The following is a 7,902-nucleotide window of genomic DNA, read 5'->3' on the forward strand; positions in this document are numbered from 1 at the left end:
GACAGAACAGTCAACATAAGAAAAAGCTATCCTTTTTCTTTATGAAATAATAAGAAAAAAAAGATGTAAGACCCGATCGATCTCACAAGAGGAGTGTGCAAACAAACAGTCTCTTGGTGAAACCAACAGGAAAATTGTTATTAGGCAGAGTTTTTCTTGGAGCAAAGGAAAACAATAGTTTGCCGCACATGCCAGCTGAAAATATAGGATGTCACAAAGATTTTTTTAGCCCTTATGGTGATGTCAACTGCAGTGAATATACGCCCCCTTCCATTCTCAAAAGTGAAAGCTTAGAATTCAGAGTCTTTTTTTACAACACAGTTAACTCTAGCAAAAAGACAAGTGGCCACCTAAAAAGGCACACACATAATGTGATAAAAACAGTTTAGTTCCATTCATCTGACAAGCAATTATTGAGTGTATAACATGCACAAGGACCAGGGAGTGCTAGGTACTAAGAATATAAAGATAAATAAAACATGCTCCTTGGCTTCTCAAAGGTTTTTACCTCGTGGGGATACAGACATGCAAATAGTTCATTTTAGAATAATGGGGTAAGTGTAAGAGAAGCTTTCAAACAGCTGCTCTTTTTTGTGACATGCAAGAGAAATTGGATAAACATATACCCTCAAGGGATTACAGTTGCTACTAGATACGAAGACCTCCATTATGTGCCAGGCGTGTGCCTGCTCTGTAAACTCTGTGAAGGCAAGGACCATGCCTATTTTGCTCTTCATTGTATCTGGCCTTAAATGATAGGAATATCAACTTTGTTGCTTCCTTCTCCCATCCTCATTGTTTCTACAAGAACAAAGGTTGGCAAATTATTGGTAAATCTGGCCGTGTTTTCATATGGTTTATAAGCTCAGAATGGTTTCTACATTTTAAATGGTTATATAAGTACCTATGTAATGACCTAGAGTTTTATCCCACAAAGCCTAAAATGTTTACTATCTGGCCCTTTTACACTAAAAGTTTGCCAACTTCTGTGTTGTAAATTGGAAAGCAGAGATGGTGAATGGGTGATGAACAGCTCCACTCCCTATTGCCAGTTCTTGCTACATAAAAGGAGTTGAATGTGTAGTAGAGTTAGAGGAAATTTTAACCAACAGTAAGGAGAAATAAAGAGAACAATATTGTCCCAGACAGCCAGTGAGTCACTTAGAAGTCATTGACTCTACATAAAGGTCTTGGTTAGACTGAACATTTTAGGTACAAGAAAAAGCATGAATTATTTCTTTTCTGCATCTTTTGCACCCAGCATATAAGGTCTGGCACATGTTAGGCACTCAGTAAATCTTTTATGGATGAATGAATAAATGAATTTATGAATCAAAGAGGAGAAAATTACTTTACATTTTAATTTAGTCTGCATTGAAGTTAACTATTCAGCTTTATTGCTTTACAAGAATTACAAAATATAACTCTGATGATCTATTCTGACCTGATATCACTAGTTGTGGCAAGTCATAATACCACCTTTCTTCTTTTCCTTCTTCTCCTTCTCCTTCCTTCTCCTTCTCCTCCTCCTCCTCCTCCTCCTTCTTCTTCTTCTTCTTCTCTCTTCCTCTTCCTTTTCTCCTCCTCCTCCTTCTTCTTCTCCCTCTTCTGTGTTTAAAAGACAGATTATTTGACAAGTTTTATGTAGTACAATCTACCTAAAAGGAAATCACAATACAATGAAAAATTAAAATCAAAGCCTAAGAATTTCATACAAACCCCAAAACGAAATTTCTAAAGTATTGGTATTATACCTCTAATTATTTTCCTGTCAACATAAATAAAGCTTAAGCATACATGCCCTACAGGTTATTAAATGAAACTAGAATTTAAAAAGAAATGCCAAAAATTTGTACTTTAATTGCAGATACAGCTCCTATATTGGGTTTTACAAAAAAAAAAAAAAAAAAAAAGAAAAAAACCCCATGTATTTCAACATGCATTCAAACTGTGTTTGTTGTAAAGTGGTATAAGGGAAACATCTAAGTTAATTCAACTGCTCTAACCAAAATACATTTACTGCTTCAGCACATTGTACAATATAACATAAACTTGAAAAAACATGAAATTTTTTTTAACAGTTTTAGTTTACTTATCGTCACTGTTAGATCCTAGAGGAGTACTGTGTTCAAAAACACTGAGCCCTTCATGCCTGTAATCTCAGCAGTTTGGGAGGCCATGTCAAGTGGCTCACCTGATGTCAGGAATTTAAGACCAGCCTGACCAACATGGAGGAACCCCTGAATCACTACTGAAAATACACACACAAAAAATTACATGCTTGTAATTCCAGCTACTTGGGAGGCTGAGGCAGGAGAATTGCTTGAACCCGGGATGCAGAGGTTGCTGTGAGCCAAGATGGTGCCATTGCACTCCAGCCTGGCAACAGAGACTCTGTCTCAGAAAAACAAAAACAAAAACAAAGCACTGAGCCTTAATTTAATCTTCAGAACAACCCTGATTTCCACTTACAGAGTAAGCATAAATCAGAAGCTTGTATTTAAAATACTGTTATACTGAAGATTTTTCTTAAAAAAGGTTGGCGAAGAGTCTGTGATCAAGATCAATTACATTCTTCATTCACCACTCATATTTAGACATGTTAGACATCCCTCCCATGCTGTTCACCCCCATAGATGCATGGTTTTCTTTACTGTAGTAGCTGCTGTTCATTGATCTTTAGCTACCTCTGCAATGTTTGATTGAAAATTACTGGAATTTTCCTGTAAAACTTGGCGTATCCACTCATGCTGCTCTAGTCACCATAGTTTCCTCCGTAACCACTACACAGCTGCTGGCTGGCTGGGCCACTGTGACTGAAGTGGTTTGACACGCCCATGACTCCCATCATTCATCTACCATAACCACCACCACTTGCTCCCATTTTTAAATTCAAGAAGAATTCTATGTATTTGTGTTGCATATTTGCTTTGTCTTTTGACATAGTTGCCACAGCATCTTCTGAGTTACAAACTCGACATTTGCTTCACCAGTTACTCTAGCAACAGGACCAAATTTAATGCTTACTCTCCAGGACTGAGCAGTGAAAAAAATATAAATATAATTCTCAGTAGCTTGGTAAAGTAATCCATACATGCATACACAGTGTCCCATTGTTCTCTGGAAGGTAGAGTTACCATCCTTATATCTATGATCAGACATGCCTGAAAAACAATAATTGAAGTTTCTTCCAAATCTATCTGACTTACATCCATAGCCATCATTGTAACCATTATAATCATTATAGCCTTCATAACTTCCACCATAAGCACCTCATCTCATCCTCTCAAAGCCAGCTCCTCTGGCTAATGCTGTTATACCCTTGGCCAGCCCCAGGTCTGTCATAGGGACCTGGCCAATGCATAGCCATAAATTTTTTTGAGTTCTAACTTCAGCTCTATTGCTCTTAAATATTTTTATATACGTGTACCCTATTCTTTCCTTGTGTTTCTCTAGAACATTTTCAGCTATTTCCTGTAAAGCATACGAACTCTCCTGTACTCCTTCCCTGGAAATCCACCATTGGTGTTATGCCATTTGGCACCCTTTCCAACCATGAGAAGGACTGAACAATTTTTTTCCTTGCTACATCCAAAGGGGAGTACAAAGCTGTCATTGGCCACATCAGAACTATCTGGACCACTATGCTTCAACACCCAGTCCATTTCAACGTTGTCTGACTTGAATACTGAAACATACCTGTGTCCCATACTTTTTTTGTCTTTTTTCAGGGCCAATTTGACCTCATACTCTCAAGTTCAGCAAAAGTCCTATCACTTGTTCTGCCTTCTCTGGTGTAGATGAAATAAATACATTGAGCCCTATTTTAAATTTTGCACTCAGAAAAAATCCACTGCATTTTATTGGCTGAGCAAGACCAGGGCAATCCCTGGACCTTCATTATGAATCCCTCTCCACCTTCAGTGCCCAACATCATCATCTCTTACAGGATCTAACATTGAAACAGACTGGACACCTGACTTCAATTTGACTGGGAAGAAAATCTCCTTTTCTTTTCTGTGTGCTCATGTTTATGTCTGTTGCTTCCATGGTAACCTACCTTTCATCTATGGTTTGTTTCATTCACCTTTAATAGAAACTGCTTTAGTCCATGTGTTTCTTTAATTTTAATTTTATTTTAGATTCTGGGAGACGTGCAGAACATGCACGTTTGCTATATGGGTAAATGTGTGCCATGATAGTTTGCTGCACAGACTAACAGCAGACCTCTCAGCCAGGAGACAGTGGGGGCCAACATTTAACATTCTGAAAGAAAACAAATGGTTTTTTTCTTGTTTTCTCAGTTTGTCTTTGAGCCTTAGAATACCTATTTCAGCAGCTATGATTTTCTCTTATTATGGATATTTAAAACCCAAGAAAGATAATTTAAAAACTAAATGAATGAGAATATATCACGTATTCTTTAAGGTCTGGTTGAAATGTTATGTATTGTAGGATCTGGATGTGTGTGATTTAAATTAAATTGACAAAAAATGCTCATTATTGTTAAGAAATTAAACAATTCACAATTCAAGGAAACAGTTAAAGTGCCTCTTGACTCTCTTGGATTATCAGCCCCATACTCCCCTCTCTTATTTACCAAGGCAATATTTTTGCTGATCAGGCATACCTTGTAAATTTTTGTAGACATTTACGTACACACATATACACATAAAGGGTGTTTTATCTTTTATTTCAAATAAGTGAAATAAAACATCATAGTCTATATATATCTTCAACCTACTTCTTTTCCATGAACCTTTTTTGTATTAATACTTCATCTTAGCTGGGTGCAGTGTCTCATGTCTGTAATCCCAGCGCTTTGGAAGGTTGAGGTGGAAAGATCATCTGAGGTCAGGAGTTAGAGACCAGCCTGGCCAACATGAGGAAACCCTGTCTCTACTAAAAATACAAAAATTAGCTGGGCATGTGGCACTTGCCTGTACTTCCAGCTACTCAGGAGGCTGAGGCAGAAAAATCCTTTGAATCCAGGAGGCAGAGGTTGAAGTGAACTGAGGTCATGCCTCCAGCCTGGACAACAAGAGCAAGACTCCATCAAAAAACAAAAAAACAAAAACTTCATCTTATTGACCATTTAGATAAAGTAAAATAGCATATGTATAGTATAACTCATTTTATTTTTGAGTTCATCTTTACAAATGAATAATCATGTTATTAAGAGCCCTGTAGACATTCATGCGGATTTATTCATATTCCCCTAGTATCTAGCGATTTATTTCACCTTTTCCCATTTTCTCTCTTATCTCTTTATTCATGTCAGTACTGCAGGTAGGAAATTTCCTAGCATAGCATCAATTTTCTTGCAATACAGTGACTCATATATCTATTAAATGAGCACTTATTCTTTCCCAAGAATATCTTTAAACTGTCTTCACTTTGCAAGCAAGTTTTTAATTATTTCTCAAACCATTCTCTAAGCCTGCACTGTATTATTTTCAACTGTCTGACAATTGGTCTAATTTGGGACTGTTGGTCCATCATTTTTGTTCTCCAAAATTAAGTAAACAGTAAATAGAAGCAGAAGTAAATTCAAACATAGGACCGCTTTTAGGCTGTCTGCATGATATAAACAGCTAGATGGAAATGATAAACCTTTCAGTCTCCAACTGAGAGTCATGGCTCAGACAGTAATATATAAAGTGCACTAAGAGATATCCGGGAAGATGGCACTGTAGGACCAACTCAGGATTGCAACTCCCAGTGAAAGCGCAGAGGGTGAGTGGATGCCGCATTTTCAGACGGATCTTTATTGCCCGCAGACCAGGAGATTCCCAGGTGTCGGAGCCCCACAGGCCGCCAGCATGGCTGTTTGGGCCAGTGCGGTTGTTTGGGCTGGCACTGCAGCGCAGCGGCACTCCGTACAAAATACACTGGTTTGCTTGCCCTGTTAAACTGGCAATTGGAGATTTGGGAAGGCAGATTGGCACATTTATCTGATTAAACGGGACTTAAACAGAGAGCCAGGCCAGGAGAGTCCTGGGCAGTGATGTTGTTTCAGCTGGCGCAGTGTGTTACTGCACGGGAAATTACACAGTTCCTGGTGCCCTTTAGGCAGGCGACTGGAACACCTGGGAGAGAGTCAACCGTTCAGCTTAAAAAAAAATCAAGGGCTCTGAAGCAGGGAGCCAGGTGATCAGGCTTGGTGGGTCCCACCCCCACAAAAACAAAGAAAACAGCAATTGGAAACGCTTGGGGTTGAGAGTTTCATGGCAAGCACAGCTGAACTGAGGATGGTGCAGCTCGGTGGGGGAGGGGCAACCACCATTACCAAGGCATTCGGCCCCTAAGGAGGTATTCTGCCATTGCTGATGAAGCCTGCCACTGCCGAGGCAACCCGCCATAACAGAGAGAGTCTGCCATTACAGAGGCAGTTCTACAGTAGAGGGGCCAGACTGTTAGAAGGAAAACTAAGAAAGAGAAATACTTCATCATCAACAATCTGGACGTCCACTCAGAGACCCAATCGGAAAATCAGCAACTACTCAGATGACAGGTGGATAAATCCACAAAGATGGGAAGAAACCAGCGCAAAAAGGAGGAAAACACCTGATACCAAAACACCTCTCCTCCTACAAGGGATCACAACTCCTCATCAGCCAGGGAACAAAGCCGGACGGAGAATGAGTGTGATGAAATAACAGAATCAGACTTCAGAAGGTGGGTAATGAGAAACTTCTGTGAGCTAAAAAAATATGTACTAACTCAATGCAAAGAACCTAAGAACCTTGAAAAAAGATTTGAGGAAATGATAACAAGAATGGACAACTTAGAGAGGAATATGATTGAATTGACGGAGCTGAAAAACACAACCCGAGAACTTTGCGAAGCATGAACAAGTTTCAACAGCCAAATTGACCAAGCAGAAGAGAGGATATCAGAAGTCGAAGATCAACTCAATGAAATAAATTGAGAAGACACGATTAGAGAAAAAAGCACAAAAAGGAATGAACAAAGTCTCCAAGAAATGTGTGACTATGTGAAGAAACCTAATCTACGTTTGATAGGTGTACCTGAATGTGATGAAGAGAATGAATCCCAGCTGGAAAATACTCTACAGGATATTGTCCAGGAAAATTTCCCCAACCTAGCAAGGCAGGACAATATTCAAGTCCAGGAAATACAGAGAACACCACAAAGATATTCCGCAAGGAGAGCAACCCCACGGCACATAATCGTCAGGTTCACCAGGGTTGAAATGAAGCAGAAAATGCTAAGGGCAGCCAGAGAGAAAGGTTGGGTCACCCACAAAGGGAAGCCCATCAGACTCACAGCAGATCTCTTGGCAGAAACCCTACAAGCCAGTAGAGAGTGGGGGCCAATATTCAACATCCTTAAAAAAAAGAACTTTCAACCCAGAATTTCATATCCAGCCAAACGGAGCTTCATAAGTGAAGGAAAAATAAAATCCTTTGTGAACAAGCAAGAACTCAGAGATTTTGTCACCACCTCTTGCTTTACAAGAGCTCCTGAAAGAGGCACTACACATAGAAAGGAACACCCAGTACCAGCCATTCCAAAAACATACCAAATGCTAAAGAGCATCAACAAAATGAAGAATCTGCATCAACTAATGGGCAAAACAGCCAGCTAGCATCAAAATGGCAGTATCAAATTCACACATAACAATATTAACCCTAAATATAAATGGGCTAAATGCACCAATCAAAAGACACAGACTGGTAAATTGGATAAAAAGCCATAACCCATCGGTGTGCTGTATCCAGGAAACCCATCTCACAGGCAAGAATATACGAAGGCTCAAAATAAAGGGATGGAGGAAGATTTACCAAGCAAATGGAGAGCAAAAAACAGCAGGAGTTGCAATTCGCATCTCTGATAAAATAGACTTTAAAGCAAGAAAGATCAAAAGAGACAAAGAAG

General features: G+C 39.3%; 1 pseudogene; it reads right to left on the minus strand.

Moving 5' to 3' along the window:
* Window positions 1-2,669: 2,669 nt before the first annotated feature.
* Window positions 2,670-3,937, minus strand: LOC100409489 (heterogeneous nuclear ribonucleoprotein H-like; annotated as a pseudogene).
* Between the last annotated feature and the right edge of the window lie 3,965 nt (window positions 3,938-7,902).

This window comes from Callithrix jacchus, chromosome X (genome assembly GCF_049354715.1).
Source record: "Callithrix jacchus isolate 240 chromosome X, calJac240_pri, whole genome shotgun sequence".
NCBI lineage: Eukaryota > Metazoa > Chordata > Mammalia > Primates > Cebidae > Callithrix > Callithrix jacchus.